At 38.4% G+C, this 19898-nt stretch overlaps 1 protein-coding gene across 1 annotated transcript in view; it reads right to left on the bottom strand.

Moving 5' to 3' along the window:
• Nucleotides 1–17533, bottom strand: part of LOC147578572 (uncharacterized) — a 348192-nt gene extending 330659 nt beyond the window's left edge. The window contains exon 1 of the mRNA XM_086719081.1: nucleotides 17371–17533. The gene's annotated coding sequence lies outside the window, so the exon portion shown is untranslated. The remainder of the gene's footprint in view (nucleotides 1–17370) is intronic.
• Nucleotides 17534–19898: the final 2365 nt, after the last annotated feature.

Below are 19898 nucleotides of genomic sequence, written 5' to 3'. Positions count from 1 at the left end.
GTCATGCATAATGATCAAATAGAAAGAGAGCCCCCCAAATGTGCTTTAAAGTGATGGGTAAGCCAAAACACTCCAGAAAAGAGCTATCTGCATGGATTTTGTTTTTGTCAATAAGAACCTTCTAAATGACACTAACATTTATTTTTTTTTTTAATTTTTTTTTCAACGTTTTTATTTATTTTTGGGACAGAGAGAGACAGAGCATGAACGGGGGAGGGGCAGAGAGAGAGGGAGACACAGAATCGGAAACAGGCTCCAGGCTCCGAGCCATCCGCCCAGAGCCCGACGCAGGGCTCGAACTCACGGACCGCGAGATCCTGACCTGGCTGAAGTCGGACGCTTAACCGACTGCGCCACCCAGGCGCCCCTTTTTTTTTTTTTTTTTTAATTTTTTTTTCAACGTTTTTATTTATTTTTGGGACAGAGAGAGACAGAGCATGAACGGGGGAGGGGCAGAGAGAGAGGGAGACACAGAATCGGAAACATTTGACACTAACGTTTAAAATCAAAGGGCCCATATTCATATTCTTGCCATTTTTTCTTAAACTGACTTCACTTGAGCTTTGGCCAGAACAATTTTACCCAAATTGCTGTTTCTAAGACCACCAAGGACCCCCATATTGCCATACACACTGGTTATGTTCATTTTCTTCTCACTTATTCTGTCAGCAAAATTTTACAGTAGTGATCACCTCTTCCTCCTTTCTTCACCTTGCTTTCATGTCAACACTAATCTTCCAAACTCACATCTATGGAATGATGTGCAATCTTGGAATACCCCAGAGGAGGGACCTTAGACATCTTCTCTATTCATCTATTTCTTAAGTGATCTCATCCATCCTCTTAATGCAATCTGTTGAGGCTGGACCCCTCCCCTGATTCCAAATTCCAACTAAGAAATTGTCCACTTAATACCTACTAAATATTGAATAGAGGTAACATGTCTACACTCCTTACTCTCCCTTCTAAGAGCTGCTTTTCTGTCTTCTTATCTCTATTAATGGCAAATCCACCTTGCTAGCTGATCAGAACAGAAACTCTTGGAGCCATTCTTGACTTTCTTTCATACCCATATCAAATCTAATGCAAACCCTGTCAGTTCCAGCTTCAAAATATATTCAGAATCCCACTGCATTTGACCACCTTCACTGTCACCTTCCTGGTTCAATCCACCTTCGTTTTGCCAAGAGTACTGAAATGGTCTTTTAAGTAGTCTCACTGCTTTATCCTTTGCCCCTGTAGTCTATTTTCAACACAGAAGCCAAAATGATCCTTCAAAATTCATCATATTATATTATTGTTCTGGTGAAAGCCTTCCAATGGCATCTTATTTCAAAGAGTAAAAGCCAAAGTACTTACAATGCTGTATAAAGTCCACACCATCTACCATTCTGTACTTTTTTTCTTTAACTTCACCTTATAGTTCCTTCCACTTGGTCACTCTACTCTAGCCCCTCTGACCTCCTTGCTGCCTCTAGAATATTCCTGGCATGCGCCAACCTCAGAGCATGTGCTGTTTCCTCTAGTAGGGAAGCTCTTGCCCAGATATTTACATGGAGACCTCCCTTTCATCTTGTCATCTTTTCAGTGAGGCCTTCCCTGGTTACTCTACTTAGAATTACCACTCTTCCCATTTCAATCCACTCCAGGCTCTCAAATTCCCCTTTCCTGCTATATTTTCTTAATAGATATGCATAGACAATGCCTAACATTGTCTATCTAATATGCTATATAATACCTTTGTTTTGTTTCATGTTTATCTCCCTGCTAAAATATAAAACACAAACATATTTTTTCTCATCTTTTAGTTTACTGCACACATTTCTAGTACTAAATGTCTGGCACAGGGTACTCCCTTCATAAATATATTTTTTAATTATGTTTAAGTTTATTTATTTTAAAGAGAGAGAGAAAGAGCAATCAGGGGAGGGACAGAAAGAGAGGGAGAAAGAGAGAATCCCAAGCAGGCTCTGTACTGCCATCGCAGCGCCTGATGTGGGACTTGAACTCACTAACCATGAGATCATGACCTGAACCGAAATCCAGAGTCAGGTGCTTAACCAACTGAGCCACCCAGGTGTCCCTCTGTAAGTATTTATGAATGGATGAAACTTCATGGGAAAACAATAAAGTAGGTCACCCAGCAGCTAGAACTTGATGGACAATGTGGTAAGGTAGGAAAGAGAGAAAATAGAACCACACCCTTATATAGCATAGATACCAACCTCAACTTGGCAGTAAGGTCAGCCTGCCAAACTATAGCTGTTTGAAATCTTCTTGGGCAATGAGGTATCTCAGCATGAATAAGAATTACACCCTAGTTACTTCTGATCTCATCAGTGTAATGTAGTATGTACTGAAAGGAAGAAAGGGCCAAGAACTTAGATCACAGACTTTGACAAACTAGTGTCTACACAGAATTTCAAATATTAAAAGTTAAAATAATCAGCACAAAGGCTGATGTTAGTTTAATAACTGTGCTTTTAGCAATTCTAAATATCACAGGAGAGTGGGACTGGTTATTAGCTGATTTTAGCTACTTAAGATTTGGCAAATCACAGAATCTTGACAATTTATATATATAAGAATAGTTTTTTAATATTAGAACCTCTTGGGAGAATGAGAGCAGTGCTTTGGAACCTACACAGAATACAATCCCATCTCTCAGACATGTCCCTGGTCCTTTATAGACGCTGTATAGATTCCTTATGTATATTTTGCAAAAGGTTGTCTGGCAGCAGGACTGAGCAACTTAAGCTCATGCTATGAATGTAAGTATTAGTTTTGTGACTTTGAGGGAATAATATAATCTTTCTTAACTTTATTTCCCATCTATAATATGAGAATAATAAAGATAACGTCTTCACTGGGTTGTGAAAATTAAATGAGATATTGTGGCCTATTACATAAATGTTAACTACTACAGTCACTAGCACATATAATAGATATATATACAGAAAGAATATAATGATTAGGACTCACCTAGGTAAGTAAATATGACATAATTTGTGTTTGTAGGATATGTCCTAAAAATATTTTTTGCTCCTTTCTTGCACTCTCTCATTCTTTCTGCTTTGAATGTCCTTCTCATATGGCCAGTATTCACATATTTATTTTACCCTCTGATTTTAATCGTCAGGATCTCATAAATGGAAATGTAAAAAGTCTAATTTTTTTCCCAAAGTAATAGCTCTTAAAGAGGTTATCCTCTAATTGCAGGATTTGACCAATCTATAAGCAAGTAGCAATGATAGTCTTTCTAGTATCAGGAAATCACAACAAATGTGATTTCAACTCAATCAGTTTCTTCATTTGAATACCTGCTATGTGATGGGCAGCATCAAGTGCCGGGGATACAGTAGTAAGCAGAGATATGTTTCAGACCCCCCAAAGTTTACAACCTAGTAGAGAAAGACATAAAACATGTAAATAAATAAATAATTACAGAATATAAGTGCAAGATGATTAAGTTCCATGAAGATAACAGGCAAGGCACTATGATAGAAAACCAGAGTACTTAGATGAAAAGTTAGTGGATGGGAATGTAAGCTGGTGCAGCCACTCTGGAAAACAGTATGGAGGTTCCTCAAAAAACTAAAAATAGAACCTACCCTACGACCCAGCAATTGCACTACTAGGCATTTATCCACGGGATACAGGTGTGCTGTTTCAAAGGGACACATGCACCCCCATGTTTCTAGCAGCACTATCAACAATAGCCAAAGTATGGAAAGAGCCCAAATGTCCATTGGTGGATGACTGGAAAAAGAAGATGTGGTATACACACACACACACACACACACACACACACACACACACACACACACACACAAATGGAGTATTACTTGGCAATCAAAAAGAATGAAATCTTGCCATTTGCAACTACATGGATGGAACTAGAGGGTATTATTCTAAGTGAAATTAGTCAGAGAAAGACAAATATCATATGACTTCACTTATATGAGGACTTTAAGAGACAAAACAGATGAACATAAGGGAAGGGAAGCAAAAATAATATAAACACAGGGAAAGGGACAAAACAGAAGAAACTCATAAATATGGAGAACTGAGGGTTACTGGATGCGTTGTGGGAGGGGGCATGGGCTAAATGGGTAAGGAGCACTAAGGAATCTACTCCTGAAATCATTGTTGCACTATATGCTAACTAATTTGGATGTAAATTTTAAAAAATTAAAAAACAGATTAAAAACAAAACAAAAAACAAAGCAAAAACAAAAACAAAAAGTTAGTGGAAGCTTGACTTCAGAGGTATTATTATTTAGGTCAAGACGTGGAAAATGAGAGAATATCAGTCATACCACAAAACAAAGGGAAAAACATTCCACGTGGTGGTAAGTCTCTAAAGTAGGAAAGAGTTTGGAGTTTTCTAGAAAGTAGAGTTGCCAGTGTGACTCAAGGCTAGTTAAGAAGGATGTGGGTGCACCTGGGTGACTCAGTTAGTTAACAGTCTGACTCCTGGTTTTGGCTCAGGTCATGATCTCATGATTTGTGGGTTTGAGCCCTGCATTGGGCTCCATGCTGCCAGTTCTGAGCCTGCCTGGAATTCTCTCTCTCTCTCTCTCTCTCTCTCTCTCTCTCTCTCTTTCTGCCCCTCCCCTATTTGTATGCTCGCTCTCTCTCAAAATAAATGAAACTTTAAGAAAAAAAGAAGCATGTGAAGGGTTCAAGGTAATGTTGGACAAATCTCTTATATCTTGTAGGACATTATAGGGTGTTTGGATTTTTATTTTATGTGCAATGAGAAGGATTTTTTTTAAATATGATTTGACTTGGTTTACAGTTTTAAAAGTTCACAAAACTTCTATATAATAAATGATTATGATGGGATAAAGAGGAAGCAAAGGAAGGAATAGGGAGACTAGTTAGGAGACTGTTATGGTAATCTTAATGAAAGATGTCTGTACCCTCGACTAGGATGACAGAGGTAGGGATGAAGAGAAATGAATATACATTTAAGATATACTATGGAGGTATAATCTATGATTTGCTGAAGGATTGGGTATTGGTCATGAAGAGGAAGGAGAAGTCAAGAAGGATTTTCAGATTTAAGTTTGAGCAACTTGTGTTTGCTGGTATCACATACTGAGGGGAAAAGCAGCGTTAAGAGTTTAAGACAACTGTGAATCATCCAAGTAGACAGATCAAGAAGCTAGCTAGACAAGGCTTCCACATGCAACCAAAATGAAGTTGGAACAACACAATAACCAATTATGAAATATCTTTTCCAAAACATTTGATATGAGCTGAGTCTTAATATGATCTCATTGAAATCCCTGAGAAAGTTCCCATGAGGTGGCACAGGGAAAGGGAACATGGCAGATGCCCTGTGTTGAGTAGATAGAGCTAACTGTATAGGAAAATCAAGAAGGCTAGAGTTCATAGGACAGAAAATTGGAGAAAAGAGAGCTGCACTAAGACAGAACTCTGGAAATCTACAGAGAACTCCTTTAAGTGTTCAGGAGAGCACTGACCATTACATGCATTTGAAGAAACTACTTGAGCACTGAGAAGGAACAACCTGGAAGGATGGGAGGGAATAAAACTTAGAGTTTTCATGGGCTGGGAACAGTCCTGTACACAACAGCCAGACTATAATTGATGGGGCATTAGGTAAGTACTCAGAAGATCTTGCTACAGTAACGGTCATTGCTCTAAACACTGCTCTGATACCACCTAATAAATCTTTAAAGATTTAAGAGAATCAAATGGTTTCCAAATAACTTAAAGGTATCCAAAAACAAAGCTCAGGATTATAATAATAAAAAAAAAAAAATCTAACAGGAGCAAGGTAAAATTTACAATGCCTGGCATCAATTCAAAAATTACAAGACATGCAAAGCACCAGAAAAATATGACCCATTATAGGGGAAAAAAATGAATCAAAGCCAGTCAATGAAACTGACCTAGAAATTACACGGATTTTAGAATTGGCATTCTAGAATATTATTATAAAATTGTTTTCCATATTTTCAAAAACTCAAAGATCAAGACATAATAAAAGACAACATTTCTGAAGATGAAAACGACAATGTCTGAGATGAAAACTACACTGAATTGTATGAACAGCAGGTTAGTCATTGCAGAAGAAAAGACTTAATGAACTTAAAGATATGGCAATCAATCGAAATTATCAAAATGAAAGAATGAGAAAAAAAGAACTGTAAAATTTCACTGAGATCATTCTAAAATTCATAAGGAAATGAAAAGACCTAGAATACCCAAAATATGTTTGGGGGGAAAAGCTATAAGAGTAACACTACCTTATCCAAAGGATACAAAGGATACAATTGTACTACTAGGTATTTATCCAAAGGATACAAAAATGCTGATTCGAAGAGGCACATGCACCCCAGTGTTTATAGCAGCACTATTGACAATAGTCAAAGTATGGGAAGAGCCCAAATATCCATTGACTGATGAATGGATAAAGAAGATGTCATGTATATATAGATGTGTATTATATACATACATACATACATACACAATGGAAAACTACTTGGCAATCAAAAAGAATGAAATCTGGCCATTTGCAACAATGTGGATGGAACTAGAGTGTATTATGCTAAGCAAAATAAGTCAGAGAAAGACAAATATCATATGATTTCATTCATATGTGGAATTTAAGATACAAAATAGATAAACATAGGGGAAGGGAAGCAAAAATAAGATAAAAACAGAGAGGGAGACAAACCATGAGAGACTCCTAAATACACAGAACAAACTTATGGTTGCTGGTGGGGTGTCGGGTTGGGGGAAAGGCAAGGGGCATTAAGGAGGACACTGGTTGGGATGAGCATTGGGTGTTATATGTAAATGATGAATCACTAAATTCTATTCCTGAAAAATAAATAAATAAATAAATAAATAAATAAATAAATAAATAAATAAAATTTGATTAAAAAAAAAAAGAGTAACACTACCTGATTTCAGTATAAGCTACATTAATGAAAGTCATGTGGTACTGGCATGAAAACACACATATAGATCAATGAAACAGAAAAGAGTTCAGAAAAAGACCTACATCTATATAAACAACTGTGTTTGTTTTTGTTTTTGTATTTTGTTTTTGGCAAAGGTGAAAAGGCATCTCAACTGAGAAAGAATAGTCTTTCCAAAAGCAGTTTTGGAACAATTGGATACCATATGCAGAAAAATGAAGTTTGATCCATACCTCATACCAAAAAATACTATTGATAATTAATTCAAAATGGGCCTTATATTTAAGTGTAGAACATAGCATTATAAAAATTCTGAAAGCAAATACAGGAGAAAATTGTTATGACTCTGGTTTAGGCAAATATTTTTAAAATACGACACCAAAAATGTGATAACAGAAAACAAAAGATCAGTCAATTGTACTTTATCAAAACTAAAGACATTGCCTCTTTGAAAGGTGCTGCTAAGAGAATAAAAAGACAAGCCACAGACTGGGGAAAAAGCATTTGCAAATCATTTGTCTGGTAAAAGACTTGTATCTCAGTAAGACACATCCCAATTAAAAAAATAGGCAAATACTTTGAACAGATACTGTACCAAAAATGATATGCATGTAGGAAATAAACACAGAAAAGAAACTCAACATTACATGTTATTAGGGATATGCAAATTAAAACTACAATGAGATAACAGTACACACCTATTAGAACTAAAATTAAAATTCTGACCATAACAAGTGTTGACAAGTCTAAGGAATAGCTAGAGCTCTCCTACCCTGGTGGTGAGAATAACAAAGGCATAACGACATTAGAAAACAATTTGGCAGCTTCCCCCAGTTTTTAACATATGCCTACCATGTGATCCAGCCATTCCATTCCTCAATATTACCCAAGATAAATTAAAACATATGTCCATACAAAGCCCTACACAAATATTTATAGCCACTTTATGTGTAATAGCCAAAAATTGGAAGCAACTCAAATGCCCATCAGCAGGTGAATGAATTATAGTGTATTCATACGATGGAATACCAGTATGGTGGAATGCTACTTCTCAGCGATACGAAGGAATGAACTATTGATAAATGCAACAACATGCGTGAATCACAGAATAATTAGGATGAGCAAAGAAAAGCCAGACCCCCTCCCCAAAAAAAGGTAAAAACATTATTTCAAATAGCTGTTTAACCTTTTTGAGTTATATTTTGTCATTGTAAAGCTACAGCCCTGAAACCCTTTAAGTACGAAAGAAACTTTCCATTCATTATATCAAATCTTTCCATTTATATACAATTCTAGAATATGTAAACTAATGCACAGCGACAAAACAGCATTTTGGTTGCCTAGAGACTAGTGAGGGGGCGGGAAAAATGAAAGGAATTAGAAAAAGTATGAGGAAGCTTTTGGAGGTATCATTAAGTTCACTCTTTTGTTTGTGGTGATGGTTTCACAGGCAAATACATATGTCAAAACTTACTACATTTTACATTTTAAATATGGGCCATTTATTTTATGTGAATTATTTCTCGATTAAGCTGTTAAGTGGAAAAGGAAATGCAGGAGGATGAGGAAGAAAAGGAGTTAGAGAAGCATGTTTGCTGCAGATCTAAATGTGGTACTCACTAGTGTGTGGAAGGTACCTCAAATCTTGGGAATGATTGAGGCCACCTAGGGAGAAAGGACTCAGAAAAGAGATGGGGACCTGGGATTCTGCTTTAAGAGACACCAAAATTTAGATGATTAGGAGAAAGAGGTTCATGACAAACTCTTTGGTCTTCTTACGTTGTTTAAATCCAACCAGTATCAAGTTCGAAGTATCTCATCATCATTGTTTACACTACAGGCTGAACCAGTAGGAATACAGATTTATGTAAGATAATTTATAACTTAGCAATTACTGTGTCTTTTTATACATGTTCCTTTTCATCAGTCCTTAGCATTTCACACAGTTATTCATCTTAACTTATAGAAGTTGTCTTTTGTTTTGTCCCCAATGTTACTATTTTCAAAAGTGCCACTCAAAACTCTCCATTATAGAGAAAATATTTTCTTATATTTCTATGATACATGCTAGCATATTCTGAAGATAAAATGCATTCTAAATTAATGCTAAACTAAGTGTTTTACTTGCCAAGTATCATCAACAGAGTATTGATACGATGTAGTCACAGAAATGCAGGTGTGAACATTGTCATTTTAATGTTTTTAAGCATTTATTCATTTTTGAAAGAGTGTGAGTGGGGAAGGGGCAGAGAGAGAGAGGGGGAGACACAAGATCTGAAGCAGGCTCCAGGCTCTGAGCTGTCAGCACAGACATAGCCCGACACGGGGTTCGAATTCATGTACCACAAGATCATGACCAGAGCCGAAGTCAGCCGCTTAACCGACTGAGCCGCCCAGGCAGCCGGTGAACACTGTTGTTTGAATTGATACTCATGAGATATGTGTGTGTCCAAAATCAAGCTCATCAGAGTTCAAAAATAAGTAAAATTTGTGTCTAAGCTGAATATAATTTATTCCAAGCGACTCTTTAAATTAACTTTGTCCATTCTATGTCTATTTTGTTATATTAAAGTGATAGCCCTGAAACCTCCTAGATACCACAGGAACCTTTTAGATGAAATCCTCAGAAGTGGATCAGAACTGGAGTTTTTATTTCCAGAAACAAAATATGAAGGGCACCTCTTCCCTCAATCTTCTCTCTAGCTCAGACTACCAGCTCTGCTTCTTCCTCCCCATTATCAGGTATTTCTGCAGGTGCTGTTCGTGCTCCCTGGCTTCACTTCTGTTCTTTCAGCCAGTCACTCTTCCCAAACTGCTCTCTCAAAACCCCCATGAAGTCCCAGGTACCAGCTTCCCTGAGCTCGCTTCTGTCCCCCGCCACTGAGCTTTTGCTGCAACCCTTGACACGAGAGACGGCTGCCATCTTCTCCCAACCCCCTTTTCCTACTGCCGGGTTTCCACCCTTCTTACTCAGCTGACTATTACTTTTCGGTGTCTGAGCTTTTCCTTCTCGGCTCTCATTTTGAATTGGCCTGCTTCTATTTTCTACCCTTTTCTTTCTCTTCCCTCTTCCTGGACAATCTTAGCCCCATCCATGGTTTTCCCTCCAGCTTCATAAACTATGTGCAGTTCTGCAAAAGAAAGACAACTCTCCCTTTTGGAGCCAAAACATCTCTGCCTGCCTCAGTTTCTTGGCTAATTTGTACTAGATCTGGAAGATGCAGACCAAGACACTACGTTATTTTTAATGGCTCAGAAGTCATGTCCATTCCACAAGAAGCAAGTCTATTAACAAGGAAAACACTTTGCTCTCACTATCCGAAAGTAGAGTGCTGCCATGAAAACTTTTGTAAGCCAGAATGGAGAAAAGCAAAAATGCCATTACCGTTAATTTACATGGAAAAGATGTTGAGCATTCCTAGACCTCAAAAATAATCTGTCTCAGGCTTTTCTGATACCTTAGGAAATCTTAAATGGAAGCACAAAATACACCTAGATGAAGCACAGATACTCTCAGACACAGTTCAAAGCTATGGCGGCTCGATGCTGAGATACTGGGCGTGGTTCCTGGGAAAGAGCTTGGTGGGGCCTGCTCTCATTGCTGGGGTGCACACAGCCTCTATCACTGCGAAACAAACACTGCTATTTTTGTTTTTTGGCTTTTCTAAAAGCAAAAGTTCTCTTCATATTTCTCTCAGTGAAAACAGGTACCAGTATAGGTCTCAAGTGAAAGCAAAGCGGCACAAACAGACATTCAAAATGAGGGGGATACCTGTAACTGTGTCCTAATAATATGTAAAGTGACAGCCAATCAGTTCCGATATCTAACACATTTACTTGAGAGGTTGCTTTCAGGAAAACAAGCAAAAACAAACTTATGGTTATCGCTTACTGAGCAGTATATAAAACTTGTGGGGAAAAGCTCTAGAAAATGAAATACAAGAAAGATTCTGAACTTCCCACTTGGCCTAGAGCCAGGGCTCATTCAACTTGAATCATATAGACGTCCTGTCTAGTTGAAAGTAAACAAAAGTAAATTAAGATATGATTTGCAACCAGAACATACACCATTATGCCAAAGCCTAGAGAAGCTCTATTCCTCATATCTGGGACTCTTCAGCATCCTAGATGGAGCCGACTTTATGCGCAGATTTTTGCAGTATCACCCGCCCTGGACAAAGCCCAGATGTATCTACAGTGCGGTCCATTTTATTGGTTGAGAAACCTGGAGGATTTGGAAAGGCTTTATTCATGTAGATGACATTAATGGAAGAATATGTCTCATTGTCACAGAAGCATTTTGCTAAACAAAATGATTCACTGAAGAAATTCTTCAACAAAATCATAGTTTATGGATAATAAAACATATATAATTTGTATCTATGTGTTCATAATCATGTAAAATTAGCCTGTATGATTTTTTCATTTTTAGGAACATTTTCTTTGCATGTTCTAAATAAAATTTTAGTGCTTCTAGCTGCCATTATCTGAAATTATATATCGACCTCAATCTTTCAATTTTCATCAGAATATTCATGTTTGCATGTGGTAAAGAAAAAAGCGTCTGTGTGTGTGTGTGTGTGTGTGTGTGTGTGTGTGTGTGTGTGTATAGAAAGAATATAAAACAGAATGGAATTAAGAGATGGTAGAGAAATTAAGCATTTATTCAAATTAATTTTGCAATAAGATAAATAATGTGTGGGTCATAAAATATTAAAAGTTTTACTCCACACAGCAAATTTTAGTTATGAGGTTTTTAAATTCTTAAAGATCTCCATTCACAGGTAAAAATGCTTGCATATTGCTCATTATGTTTCCAGTAATACGCCTATTTTTATGTTTTTAGTTTCATGATTTTCATACCTGAATCACATTAAAACATTTAGTGAGCTTTCCAAATTAAATTATGTTTAAACCTATTTCTCAGCACTTCCTATTATTTAGAGAGTAGCAGATAACATCAGTACATGTGTATAGTTAAACGAAAGACATTCTGTTTGTTATCCTTTGGTGACCCTTTACTGAAATGAATTATATTCATGTAGTTTTAACATGAGAACAGAAAATTATAAATCTTAGAAGAGACTAGAAGTATGGAGTAGATAGGTCAATGACATTTATAAAGAACATTATCTTAAACAGCTGTCCATTAATATGCTTCTGAGCATGTTGCTTGACAGACACATTTATAATACAGAGAAGAGTCTGCTAAGGCTTTTATTTCAATTACTGTAAAGATTCTCCAGGGTGACTCTAGGTGTTCAGGATGAAAGGCCATTGTAGTTAGTCAATACATCTTCTGCTACTAATTTTCTCTACTATTTTCTCTACTAATAAGATTGAGGTATATTATTTAATTGTTTTAAGTTCCAAGACCTTAAAAAGGGTGAAGATGTTAGACTTTACAATTAAGCAAAACCCTAAGGTAGTGGAGGGTTCTCTCTATAGAAACCTGTCTTGTCAAGAGTCATTGAGCTGAAGTCTAATGTCTATACTGACGCTTGTCAGAACATGACTGGAAGGACTGCCACATGTTAATACTGAAAGTAAGCTTCTCAGCTCATCAACACATGTAAACTTCCCCAAAATTCTGAAAGCATGGGCTTTCGGCATGGCTTCCCTATTTAAGAAATCTAGCTCATTAATTTTAAAAAGACACTGCAAAGCGCCCCCCCAACTCCTCCCTACCTCCACCTTTTCAGAGGAATTCATTTAAAGCAACAAAAGGTAAAAGGTCAATCATGAGACCACAGGAAGAGCAGCAGCCTGACTTACTCCTCTTTATATACTGCAGATTTCCTCCAACGTTGCTTAAAAAAAAAAAGTGCAAGAGTATTTCCATTTTTTTTAAGTTTTTGACATATTTCTTTTGAGCTTTGCCAGTTCACACAATCAAGACTTCTGTCCTAAACAAGTGATTGTCAAAGCCCAGTATTTGTAGTGAAAGAAAACAATTACTAATACCAGCAATTTGTTGCTGGTTGATGATTATTAAGAACGCATGTTTGAAATTCAGAATTCTTACATGGTGTTAGTCTATCACCCACCCTATGTCTCCTTTTCATATTATGCACATTTGTTTTTGAGAAAAGGAAAAGAGTTTGGTTTTATAAATATGTTCATGGAAGAAATTGCTTAAGAAACCTACAGCTCAGAAAAAAATTTTTAGGATTTCCCCCCACCCCCAACTTCAGGATTTAAACGTCTTTTTCTCCTCTCAGAAAAATAATTTTTGAACTAACTTAAAAATGTCCAAATGGTTTGTGGCATGTGTTGCCTCAGTTTATTTGTATTAGGATAATTTTTAATGTTCTTCTCAAGTTATACCACTGATGTTCATCTTTTTTTTTTTTAATTTTTTAGAGAGAGGGGCGCCTGGGTGGCTCAGTCGGTTAAGCTCCTGAGAGAGTGTGCAAGTAACAGGAGAGGGGGAAAAGGAGAGAGAGAGAATCTTAAACAGGCTCTACACTCATCCTGAAGCCCAACATGGGGCTCAATCCCACAATCCTGGGATCATGACCTGAGCCGATATCAAGAGTCAGTCACTCAACCGACTGAGCCACCCAGGCATCCCCTTTGATGGTCATCTTTAGAACAGTCATAAGCCCGAAACCCTGTAAAGATAGGACAAGTAGCACACTTTTATTGTAGCAAAACCATTTGTGTCTTCTAAAATCAGTCACTATGAAATTTTATCTTTCCTTCAGGGAGCCTAAGTTTAGAATTAGTATCCCTAAATTATCCTATTTAAAGTGAAGACAAATGGGTAACTGAAAACTGCCATCCAGTGTCTGTGAAAATAGGACATAATCCCACCCTTAGAGCTGGTAGGAAATACAACCAAGACTAATGAATATAAAGCTCAGATGACTGAAAGCCATGATACAATGGATATATTCATTCTTACCTGAAAATACGTTTTTTCCTGGTCATGAATTGTATTGTTAATGATTCAAACCATATATTCTGCCTCTGCTTTCTTGCATTTCTAAGACAATGAGACTTTATTTTCAGAATGTATACCATTTCTAACTCGATGTTTTTCCCCCCAAATTTCTGAGAGTTCCATAGAGTTCTTTTTATGTATGCAAACATGTTACCATTAATCACTGTTGTCAGCCTCCCAGGTGTACCTCCCTGGCTCAGGAGCCTTAAGGTCCCTAGTGAACCATAAAAGGCCCAAGCAGTCAAGAATCAATTTCATAGTGTTTCTTCAGAACTCCCCAAAGATGATGGGTAACAGCCACAGACCATCAAGGACTCATTGCATGAAAAACAAACGTAAAGTACATAGTAAAAGACAAGTATCTTTTTCAGAGAATGCAAGGAGATTTTAAGTGGGAGACAAAGGCAAGACTTCAGTATGCTTCCTGGAACCTCTAGCAGAATATCAACACTGACTTGCAAAGGAGAGTCTTTAACTGGGGCGAATCAGCCAGCAGGAGTCAGAGGCTGACACTGTCAAGATGGGGGTGGGGAAGGATGCCGTGAAGCATACCCACCAGTGCACACGAAGCTATATCTCACACTGGCAATTTTTTGCCTTTCAGCCAACTTTTAGCCTTCTGACTCCCTTTCCACACCCTGCTCAACCATCATCCTGCACACTCTTACCCAGATAACCAACCTTTACAATCTGGCAAGCTATTTCTGTACCCATTCTCATGAAATCGTGGATAGATAGAAGCTGTGGTCACTGCTTAGGGTCCTGTCGTATACACATTTCTGCATCTGCACTTCTTCCTTAATCCATTTTGGAAACAATTATATCAATCTAATGCATTCTTCTCCATAGTTGGGTAAGACTTCATGTCATATCTCCCAATTCATCTGAGCATTCTCTTACCAATGGGCATATTCCTGCTGTTTATTTGTTCATCTGCTACTATCCAAAATTCATTTGGGCAGCAGGTGTTTATTAGATGCCCTCTAGCACTTAGTGACTTCTAGGAATGGAGCAGTGAACAAAGTCCTCACCCTCACAGAATACCCATTCTAGAGAGGGGACAGACAACAATTTATCCTGCAACATAATGTTGTATTTTTCTAAAGCTAAATAAGGAGATAGAAGTTAGAGAAAGTTACTTATTACTTTAAATGCGGTGGTCAGGATGGCCTCTCTGAGGAGCTAACTCATCAGAGACCTGAAAGGTTTGAGGGAGCAGGCCAGGGACAGTGTCAAGAGAAGAGCAATCAGGTAGACGAGAGTGACTGGGAACGGATGGCAGCGCATTGTGACTGCTGTGTGATGAGGCACCAGGATGGAGGCAGACAAAGGGGTCAGCAAGATATCCTGCCAGGGGCCCGGATGCTGTGGGGTGTGGCAGGCTGTGGTAGGCAGTTTAGAAAATACCACAATAAATGTCACAGATCTCGCTAGATTGGCTTCCAAAAAAGCTGTCACAATTCACATTTCTACAGGCCTTCTAGGAGTGTATTTTTCCCTGAAACCAGGTGCAATTTTCTACCTTTTAATAATCTGATGTGTGTAAAGTGATATTTTATTGTTACTTTAATTTTCATCTCCCTGTCTCCCGGGGGAGTTGAGCATTCACTTACTTCTTTCTGTCTACTTGATAAAAACACAAGAGCACTTGCTATGTGACAAGCCCTGATGTTAACAATTCATATGAATTATCTCATATAACAACCCAGTGTGGTAGAAACCATTACTTTATAGTCATGGAAACTAAGGCAGATGGCAGTTAAGCATCTTATCTAAGATCACATACTTAGGTAGCAGTGGATTAAGAATTTAAATGTCGGCATTTAGGCTCTAGAATCTACACAGCTTTTTGCCACCCATTTGAGTTTGCCATTGATTAAAATCCACACATAACCTACCAAGTATCAAGAGAAAAAAATCTTTGCATATAAAATCTATACACATGCAAACTATTCTTGTTAGTTTATCAGGACTGTCAACCCAAAGAGAGGTCTAGATATCAGATCTACCAGTGAGAAATAGGACAGTGTTGCTGTGAAAAACAAAATCATCTCAGGTTGGGAAAAAAAAAAAAAAAAAAAGAAATTCTGGTGTAATCTCAGGTCCAATGGCCTCTACAATAGTTGCCGGAGCCAGACCTGGAGACTTCAAATTGGCACAAAGAGAGCACCAAACTATAGGATGGGACAGGCTGCTAAGAGGCCCAACATGTATCACACAAGAAATAACGGTCTAGGTTGGAAGGAAGTGGTCTCTTAAATATGTCAAAATGCCAACTTTCAACTGTAATTATAATAAAATAGTTTAGGTCAATAAAAATGTGTACAATGTGTAAAAATCAAAATTAAAAGGACTTTTTTAAATTATCATTGTTCAATCTTTTCTCAAAACATCTGGTCTTATTTCTTAATTGATACATCTTAGTTGATCAACCTTACATTCTGTGAGGGAGGAAAGGGGAAAAGTGGAAACAGCCTGAAAAAAGTACAAAAGCCCTAAAGCTCAATGGGAGGCAAAGTCTTGAAGAACACGAACCACAAGTACGTGTCAAGTCTATGTTGCTTTTTCATGGCAAGGCAGGTTTAAGGATCCCTTAATAATCTAATACAATATAGGAAAAAAAACTGCTTCAAACACTGAAACCTATAGAATTTGTAGATGATGATAAAACACTCATTTAAAGAAGTCATGTACTGGAGTCCCTGGGTGGCTCAGTCAGTTAAGCGTCTGACTTCGGCTCAGGTCATGATCCCATGGCTCGTGAGTTCAAGCCCTGCATCGGGCTCTGTGCTGACAACTCAGAGCCTGGAGCCTGCTTCCAATTCCGTCTCCCTCTCTCTCTGCCCCTCCCCCACTCACACTTTGTCTTTCTCTCTCTCAAAATAAATAAACATTAAGAAAAATAAATAAAAGAGCCATAAACCCCATGTTCACCAAAAGGAAAGTAAGAAAAATCTTAGACATGATACTGAATCCTCCCCAAGTTTACAGCCCCTGATGGGGGAGAAAAGAGGAGGCCTGATGAACAACAGGCCTTTTCCTTTGTGGGTTATACTAATTTAAGTTTTAATCTGCACTTTGGGTTTAAAGATAGACTTTTAGAATGAAACAGCAAGAAGAAAATCTTCTTAAAAGCCAAGGAATTACTAAAACTTCAGTTATATTTTCTAGCCATCATCTGTCTTTTAAAATTCCAATAATCTCCCATCAAAAAATAAAGCATTTCCTCTTGTCTAGACAACATAACCTGCTTCCTTCTCAGGGCATTTGGGACCCCAGACTCTGTCCCATTTCACTCACGCTGTCTATGGCGCCACAAAAACAGGGCCGTAAGTCCCTTCCACGCCCCAGATAGGGAACCCTGCAAAGCGGTGCTTCCTTCCTAGCATTCTTGCTCCAATGCCTTTATCAGATTCTGTTTTGAAAAGCATTTGTTCCTGTTCTGTTTTGTTTTTTTTAACTTACCTTCTGAAGTTTCATCCCTGTGACACTTGACAGTGGCTTTGGGTGTAGGCTAACTCGAAAAGAGAAAGCAACAAGTAGTGGTTAGGCAGGTGGCTTTCTGTGAAGCAGACAGATTGAGCAATCTAACACAGAACGTGCCAAGTTCAGGTCAGCCGCCAAAGAGTAAAACTGAAAAGTCAACGGTAGTGTAACATCAGGTGGCTACACGTTTTCACTACATCCACACTGAGAGTAGTGAAGCATTCTGGCTGCATAATTTTAATTACAGACTTCTGCTTTTTAAAAATATTTCTTACAGCTTACAAAGATTTTTATAACTGTATTCTTGAGAAAGGGAAGCCTTCTTCCTGTAAGCTATATTATCCAGAAACCATGATATGCATCTCTTAGAATGCATCGCTACTGCATCTTCTAAGTACCTTCAGGCGAGGATCCGTCTTGTGTTTCTTCGCATTCCTCATGATACCGGCACAGTGTGTTCGCAGGAGGTGAAGGTGTGCATGCACATGTTGTTTGCTTGTTGGTTCATCCACTCATCCATTTATTCGTTCATCTAATTTATTAGCCATACACATACTAAGCTTCTCCTCTTTGTGTCTTGAGGCCATGACCACAAATAAAACATAGTTCCTGCCTTCAACGAGGTCATAAAATCTAGCTGGGGAAAGAAAACTGAGCAAGTAACTGTGACTATCGTGTGAGAGATAGGATAATAAAAGTGTATACAGAATACATTGGGCCCCAAGTGGGGAGATGGGCAATCTAACTGGAGTGAAAAACTTGATCAAAGGAGAGTTTTAAAAAAAATTTTAATGTTTATTTATTTTTGAGAGAGAGAGAGAGAGAGAGACAGAGAGACAGAGAGAGAGAGAGAGAGAGAGACAGAGCATGAGTGGGGGAGGAGCAGAAAGAGAGGAGACACAGAATCCGAAGCAGGCTCCAGGCTCCGAGCTGTCAGCACAGAGCCCGACACGGAGCTCGAGCTCATGGACCGCGAGATCATAACCTGAGCTGAGGTTGGACGCTCAACTGACTGAACCACCCAGGTGCCCGATTAAACGAGATTTTTAACCATTGGTGAGACTATTGTGTGGTCATTTTCCGTGCAAGGATATGCTTTCCCCATTGGAGGCCCCTAGTGTATGTACAGATCCAGAGGCAAAAAATAGCTTAGCATGTTTTGAGAACTGCAGACAGCTCTATACTGATAGAATACAGAGAATCCCGACCACGGATGACATGGAGACATCAACAAGATGACATTTTAATGTCAGGAGGCATTTCTCTCATAACAAAAATAAATGGCAAGCGTACCCATGTAACACTTATGAAATATTTTAAAGATCGATCATTTTAAAGAAAATTGTGAACCAAATGTATCAAGGTGCTTTCAATAATATAGCCCATACCAAAAAAAAAAATATATATGTTGGCAGATTTTTACAATGGTGAATGTTCTAAATGCTACCTCATGAAATACATTTTAAAATTCTAATCCCTTTTGGAGAAACTATATCCACTTTATTTTCATTTAGCATAATGACTTAGACCTAATAGAAAATCACAGTAGCTTTAATAGTATCTGGCACATGGTAGGCACTCAATAAATAGACGTTAATGGAAGGACCACATACAGCTGCATTTGGCAAATAAAGAAATGCTTTGTGTACTGACCCTGGCTCTCCAGCTTGTACCTGCCACGGCTTCTTTGATACGTAGTCTTTTTCCCTTGGGACCCTTAGAGTAGCATTCTCTTGGTCTCTTTCTGGTCCCTCCTCCTAGCCAACATTTCCTCTATTCCACAGAGAGCTTGAGATACTTGAAAATGTGGTCTCTAGGTGTGTCCGGCACAGTTTGAAGGATACAGTCATCGCGCTATTGACCTTGGACATGCAAACCAAAGGAGCAGAGCAGCCATTATTGCCATCAGTGGCAACTGAAAATGTGCAAATCTAAAAGCGGAAAGCAAGAGCTCCAGGAAGCAGATAACCCATTTACTTTGTGCTCTGCTCTCTACTGTTTGGGTTCACGTGGCTAGGGGGCACGGTGGTAAGGACACTGAAAAAAGTGCAGGAGAGAGAAGAGAGTCATTCATGAACAGAAGGCAGTCTAAGATAGACATGTAAATTCTCAGGCCAGACCCAGATACCATTTCAAACTACAGAAGTGCCCACTCTTGGACCCTCCTGCCCTACTTAGCTCACCATGTCTTGGCATGCTGCCAATCACTCCCCCCTCCCTTCCCATCCTCTTTAGAACCTCTTTTCTCTGACTCCTTTCATCCCTTTGTTCAGAAACCACTCCACTACTTTCGTTTCACCAAAATGGATCACTAATAAACTATGAGCTGGATGGGATTTTGGAGACCACCCAACACAAACCCCTCATTTCACATTTGAAGAATGGAAAAGACATCCAAAAGCAGGAAAGGTCTAGCTTCTCCTTGAAAATGGTGTTTCTGGTGTGTAGAGTTGAACCTCTGTTTCCTGAGAACCTCCCCCCACCTCCACCAAATTCAGGCATTTCAC

The sequence above is a fragment of the Puma concolor genome, chromosome C1, assembly GCF_028749965.1.
Source record: "Puma concolor isolate L17-30 chromosome C1, mPumCon1.1.hap2, whole genome shotgun sequence".
Taxonomy (NCBI): Eukaryota; Metazoa; Chordata; class Mammalia; order Carnivora; family Felidae; genus Puma; species Puma concolor.
Note: the sequence above shows the minus strand (reverse complement) of the source record. Positions and strands in the feature narration are given on the sequence as shown.